Source organism: Canis lupus, chromosome 22 (assembly GCF_048164855.1).
Source record: "Canis lupus baileyi chromosome 22, mCanLup2.hap1, whole genome shotgun sequence".
Taxonomy (NCBI): domain Eukaryota; kingdom Metazoa; phylum Chordata; class Mammalia; order Carnivora; family Canidae; genus Canis; species Canis lupus.
This window is the reverse complement of record NC_132859.1, coordinates 8,761,926-8,769,334: the sequence shown is the minus strand read 5'-3', so window position 1 is coordinate 8,769,334 and position 7,409 is coordinate 8,761,926.

Sequence of the window (7,409 nt, the reverse complement as noted above, 5' to 3'; positions counted from 1 at the left end):
TTCTTGACCTCTCCTAACACCACCTCCCAATCGAGGGTGGTGGTTACAATTGTGCTCTTTGCTGCGTCTAGCACCATTTTTAGATCCTGAACTCATCCTTCTTGAACAATGTCAGGTCGTCCATAAATACAAAGCAAAAAGAAAGTAAAGAACATATTCCTTGGATTACATCTGCTGGAGATAGGGAAGAATAAAATTTGAAGGGGAAAAAGTAAGGGATCAGAAGCTAATTAGGAAAGAATTGGGAAAAGGAAAACTTTTCCCAAAAAGGAAGAAAAAAATGAAGTACCAAAGTGATATGACCTAAACTCACTTCACCCCTTCTAGAAAAATGTCTGCCTTGAAGTACTCTAAGTTAGTGAGGTCTTGCTGTTAAACTTGAAAAGTAAAAAAAAAAAAATAATAACACTTGAACAAAAATCCTCAGCAATTGCTGACCTCTCATTGCCATTCACTTCAATCAGCCCCATACTGTTTCTTGACATGCCCAAAGTCCCAAATGAGGCCTTGCTGATTTCAAGCAGTTGGTAACTATGTGCAATATATGCAGAATCATCTTCTGGGGACTCCAAAGACTTAGGACTCTTCTAGTCCCTCCACCTCCAGGAAACAAATATCAATTCCTTTCATCTTTCTAGTATGCCAAATGTTTTCAAGCTGCCTGTAAAACGTGTGATGTGAGTGATTTGACAAAAATATTATACAAATTTATTAATTATCTTTGAACATGTTTCTTTGCAGTTTTCAGTTCATTTTATATTAAGTGCTGAGCAGAAACTGGCTTTGTTTCTTACAGCCAAATTACACAACATGCATAAATCTTTAATGTTCTTGGTTTCCTTTAGTGATTTCGCTTTCTTCCAAAAGTATCTGAATACCTCTGAAATGCATGCTGGATAAATTCCCAAGATGCCAGGCTGCTGGCCAAAGTGCTCAAAGGTGATAGGCTACAGCTGCTTCCTTCTTCCTAAGGAAAATGGTACAGAGATACAGGTCACTGGATACTTGACAAATGTGTGATTGCCGAGTGTGCAGGCCCCTGTTTTCTAAGAAGATGCTGAGTAGCAAACTGCTTTATGGAGAGAGTATGTAGTTAACCAAATCTAGGTTTCCTAGTTTAAATAAGGCAATTGAGTGATCAGTGAATCATAAAAGCTGAGAATGGGAATGTACTTTAAAAATCACATGGTCCTGGGGTGGTGGGTGGCTCAGTCAGTTAAGCAGTTGACTCTGGATTTCAGCTCAGATCATGAATCCAGGGTCCCAGAATCAAGCTTCACTTTTGGCTCTGTGCTTAGCGAAAAGTCTGCATGAGGATTCTCTCTCTCTCTCTCTTTCTCTCTCTCTCTCTCTGTCTGCCCCACCCCCCACTCACACACACTCTCTTTCTCTCTAAAATAAATCAATCAATATATTTTTTAATCATACGGCCCAGAGACCTAATCCAAGAATACCTGCTGTATAATCCTACCAAGTGATCATATGTATGAACACCTCTGGACCAAGAAATCTACTCTGTGTTAAAATAGTCTATATACATACACTCAATTGTAATTCATATCAGACATGGACAATCTCCATAATATGTAAAGAGCTTCTACACTTCACTAAGAAAAAGGCCAATAGTCCAATTAAAAACAAAACAGGCAAAGGATATGTAAAGAAAAATAAATAGCCATGACTATAAATTGAAAAAGAGGGGCAGCCCGGGTGGCTCAGCGGTTTAGTGCAGCCTTCAGCCCAGGGCGGGATCCTGGAGACCCGGGATCAAGTCCCACGTTGGGCTCCCTGCATGGAGCCTGCTTCTCCCTCTGCCTGTGTCTCTGCCTCTCTCTTTCTCTCTCTCTCTCATGAATAAATAAATTTTTTTAAAAAAGTAAATACTTTGTTCTATAAAAATAAATAAATAAATAAATAAATAAATAAATAAATAAATAAATATTGAAAAAGAGACAGAAGAGGGGTGCCTGGGTGGCTCAATTGGTTAAGCATCTGCCTTTGGCTCAGTTTGTGATCTCAGGGTCCTGGGATCTAGCCCCATATGGGGGCCTTTGCTTAGCAGGGAATCTCCTTCTCTCTCTCCCTCTGTCCCTCCCACTCCCTCCTCTGCTCATGCTCATGATCTGTCTCTCTCAAATAAAGAAATAAAATCTTTTTTAAAATTAAAATAAGAAGATAACTTCACTCATAGTAAGAGAAATGCAAATGAAAACCACACTGAAATACAGCTTTTCAAATATTCCCTATATTCCTGATTTGACTATAACTTTGTACAATTTCTGTAGAGTAAAATTTAGTAATTAAAGTAACAGATGCATATACATGCTTTTACTCATTACTTCAACTTTTGGGGATTTTTAAAGATGCAAAATGGTCTACTTACACAGGTAGCCACTGCAGTTATTAGTGCTAACAAAAGATGTAGAAATAACCTACTACCCAAAGATGCAGTTGAATAATATATTCATGCAATGGAGTACTATGCAGCTGTCAGTAATAATGGTAATAAGGCAGCTCTTAAGGTTCATAATAGAAAGTTCTCCAAACTTTATTGTTTAAAGAAAAAAAAAATCAAGATACCCTCAGCAAACTAGGAATAGAGAATTTCCTCAACTTGATAACAAACTACTATTAAAACAGAAACAAAAAACAAAAAACAAAAACCCTAACATCATACTTAGTGGTGAGAAACTTAAAGCTTTCCCACTAAAATCAAGAAGACCTGCTTTTCAACATCACACTGGTAACCCTAGCTAATGTAATAAGATGGTAAAAAGGAAATAAGAGGTATACAGATTGGGAAGAAAGAAATAAAACTATCTTTGTTCATAGTTAACATGATTGCCTTGCAGAGAATTTGAAACGATTGTCAAAAAAAATACTCTTGGAACTAATAAGCAGTTATAACATAGTTGCAGGATACAAGGTTAATTTACAAAAGTTGATCACATTCCTATATGCCATCAATGAACCAGTGGACTTGCTTAAAACACATTGCTGTTTACTTCTGTACCTCCCAAAATGAAATATTTGAGCATAAATCTAACAAAGTATGTACAAGATTTATATGAGGCAAACTGCAAAATTCTGGTGAAAGATATCAAAGAAGGGGCAGCCCTGGTGGCTCAGCGGTTTAGCGCCACCTTCGGCCCAGGGCGTGATCTTGGGAGACCCAGGATGGAGTCCTGCATCGGGCTCCCTGCATGGAGCCTGCTTCTCCCTCTTCCTGTGTCTCTGCCTCTCTCTCTCTCTCTTTCTCTCTCTCTGTCTCTATGGATAAATAAATAAAATCTTTTAAAAAAAGATATCAAAGAAGAACTAAATAAATGGAGAGATAGCTCATATTCATGGGTAAGAAGACTCAGTATTGTCAAGTTTTCAGTTCTTCCCATTTTGATTTATAGACTCTACACGATCCTAGTCAAAACCCGAAATGGTTATTTTGTGGATGTTGGCAAACTGGTTATAAAGTTTATATGGAAAGACAAAAGAGGGGTGCCTGGGTGGCTCAGGGTGTTATGTATCTGCCTTAGGCTCAGGTCATGATCCGGGTCCTGGGATTGAACCCCACATCAGGCTCCCTGCTCAGGGAGGAGCCTGCTTCTCCCTCTGCCTCTGCTGTTCCTCCTGCTTGTGCTCTCTCAGTATCTCTCTGTCAAATAAATAAATAAAAATCTTTTAAAAAAAAAAAAAAAGGAAAGGTAAAAGATCAGATAAACTGAAGGTCAAAGAAAAACAAAGTTACAGGACTGACTTCAAGACTTATTATTAAGTTACAATAATCAATATATATAGTGTGGTATAACAAAAGAATAGACTACTAAGTCAATGGAATACAAAAAAAACAGAAATAGATCCACACAAATATAATTAACTTATCTTTGACAAAGGGACAAAAGCACTAAAATGGAAAAAAATAGTCTTTGCAACAATTGGTGCCAGATCAACTGGACATCCACATACAAAACAATTATTCTAGACACAAACTTTACACCTTTCTGAAACATTAACTCAAAATGGATCATGGACCTAAATGTAAAACACCAGACTATAAAACTAGAAGATAAGGAGAAAATTTGGATGACCTTGGATTTGACAATAACTTTTTAAATACAACACCAAAGCACAGTTCGTGAAAGAATGAATTGATAAGCTGTACTTCGTTAAAATTAAATTTTTCTGCTCTGTGAAAGATACTGTCAAGAAAATGAAAAGATAAGCCACAGATTGGAAAAAAATATTTAATAAAGGACTGTTCTTCAAAATATGCAAAGAACACTTGAAAGTAAACGATAAGAAAGCAAACAATCCAATTAATAAATAGGACGAAGACCTTATGAAATCCCTCACCAAGAAGATATGCAGATGGCCAATAAGCATATGGAAAGATGTTCCACATCATGGAAATGCAAATTAAAACAGTAATAAGAAAATATAAATAAATAAAACAGTAATAAGATACCATTACACATCTATTGGAATGGCCAAAATTTAGAACACTGACAACAACAAATGCTGGTGAGCATATCAACAACAGGAACCCTCGTTCTTTTGTAGTGGGGTTGCAAAACTGTACATTTTGGAAGACAGTTGGGCCAATTTCTACAAAACTAAACATATTCTTACCATGATCCAGCAGTTACGCTCTTTGGTATTTACCCAACAGAGCTGGAAAACATGTCCACACAAAACTAGCACGTGGATGTTGACAGCAGCTTTATTCATGATTGCCAAAACTTGGAAGCAGCCAAGACATCCTTCAGGAGATGACTGGACAAATAATCTGGGGTACACAGTGGAATATTATTCAGTGCATAAAAGCAATGAGCTATCAAGCCACGAAATGACATGAAGGAAGCTGAAAAGCATATTACTGAGTCAAATTTGGAAGACCAGTGGTTGCCAGGGTTAGGAGGAAGGGAGGGATGAATAGGCAGACACAGAGAACCTCAGAGTGTTGAAACCATTCTGTGCAATATCGCTCTGCTGGATACGTGTCATTACGCACCAAACCCGTAGAATGTACAGCACCAAGACTGAACCCTAATGCAAACTATGGACTTTGGATGATAATGATGTGTCAGTGTAGATTCACTGACTGTAACATATGTGCCAGGGTGGTGTGGGATGTTGATGGGAGAGACTGTGAGTATGTGAAGATGAGGGATATATGGGAACTCTGTACCTTCTGCTCAGTTTTGCCTCAACCCTAAAACGGCTCTAAAAAATAAAGTTTATTATTTTTAATTTATTTATTTTAATTAATTAATTAATTAATTTTAAATTTAAATACATAACAAAATGTATAAAATGTTCCCATTACATAAAATTGGGGAAGGGATTACCAATATATTCATTTCTCTTTCCTTTTTTTTGTAAGACTTTATTTATTTATTCATGAGAGACACAGAGAGAGGTAGAGACATAGGCACAGGGAGAAGCAGGCTCCCGCAGGGAGCCCAATGAGAGACTCGACCCTGGAATCCTGGGATCACACCCTAAGCCAAAGGCAGAGGCTCAACCACTGAGCCACCCAGGCGTCCCTATATTCATTTTTCTTTTGCATGAAATTGTTACCTGTGAAGAATGGGACAAGGGTTAGAGGAAGACTTTTCACCATAGAGCTTTTTATACTTATTTTTAAACCATTAAAAAAAGTACTCATCTGAAAAAGTAAATAAAATAATTTAAAATATATGAGAATGGTCAATTCCATCCCTTTCTTATAGTCCATTAAAAAAAATTTCAGTATTGAAATACTACCTCAAACAGTTAACTCTTTTCATATTTGTTTTTAATGGAGACCATCACACAATGGTCTAGCCCTAAAAATTTGGACCAAAGCTTCAAACTTCTTGAAACCAAAGTATAAACAAAACCTGATAAAATCTCCAAAAGAGAAAAATCAAATCTTAAAAGAATGTAGGTACCTATGAGCCTCCACTATGTTTTCTTTTACTGAAATTTTACCTTAAATATCAGCCATGAGTCTTGATTATTTATTTACCATTTAAGGTCTTAACTTTTAAGCCTCCAATTCCAAAGATTTGTGGGCAGGGAACATATGGTACTGTGTCGTGGGCTAGAAACACCCAGCTGTCCTCACTGGCTGAACATGTTCTTTGGGAACTGCTAGTTGCAGGCCTTCTGGACCTTTAAGGAATTTTTCTACTGACCTCAAAAAAAAAAAAAAAAAATCCAAACACTTCTTCTGGATGAATGCTATTTCTTTTAGAACCGATTTGTCCAGGAGATCTGTCAAATTGTTGTAACTGATATGTTTGATAACTGTTCTTCTGCTTGTCCCTTGGGTGGTTAGGACCTTTTTTACAGAAGTGTCCTTATGAGATTCACAGACAGTGGTCACAGACTTTCTGAATTTGATTCTAGCAGGTGGCAGGGCAGCTCTGCCTCTCTTTCCTTTGGGAGAACCCACTTGCCTCCAGAAAGGGCTGCCTTCAGCTGACACCAACAGAACCTGCCAAAGAGTTCACATGCTGGTTTTTTTTTTGATAGGCCCAGCAAGGTTAGATGCTATCACCACTCAAGGTTTTGGCCAGGCCAGAAGCTGGGTGCGTCCCAATGATGTACCGTGACCAAACTGTTTGGGCCGTAGCACCCTGTCTGGCATAGAATGGTGCAGTATCAAATTCTGGCAACAGCTTTCAGCTCTGTAGTATTCAAGGAAGATCCTGGGCTGCAGAAGGGATTTTCCTGATGCAAACTGACAGTGAAAAATCTTCAGCTCAAGGTCAGTCTGCATGCACAGATTCAATTTACCCACCAGCCCTTGATTAAAAATCTGTTTCTGGAATATAGATGTTAGCAGACGATAATTCCTAACTACTTGCCAATGAAATTTAACGTGGTGGATCCTTTAATACATTTTTAAAGCTGTCTAAATCCAAATCAAAAATCATCTCAATCATCCAACAGAACAAAATCTGAAATATTTTGGGAACCAAAGATTTATCTAGTTATCACACACACACACACATATACACACAAGTCCAAAACTAAAGAACTTCAAGATCATCAGAAGTAAAAATGAAAGCAATCAGAAGCATATGTTTACAAGCCACGTAACATAAAACAGAAGTGAGGAAATATTTTAAAGCTCAAAGGCTATATTGATTCGTGTAGAATGATAAAAATGTCTCTTGTTCTCGCCTTTTTAAAAATGCCTAAGATACATATTTGGGGGGAAAAACCCTTAAATACCCCTTAAAAATTTAAGTACCAGGACTGAGTAAATTTCTATTTCTACACAAACACCTCTTTATAATTTATAAATGACCACAAAAGCACTAGGTATTATGGTTCTAAGAATTATAACTTACTGTAATTGCTCTGTGTGCAAAATAGTGATACCTCAATGAATGGATCTTCTGAAAACATGTTGCTTTATC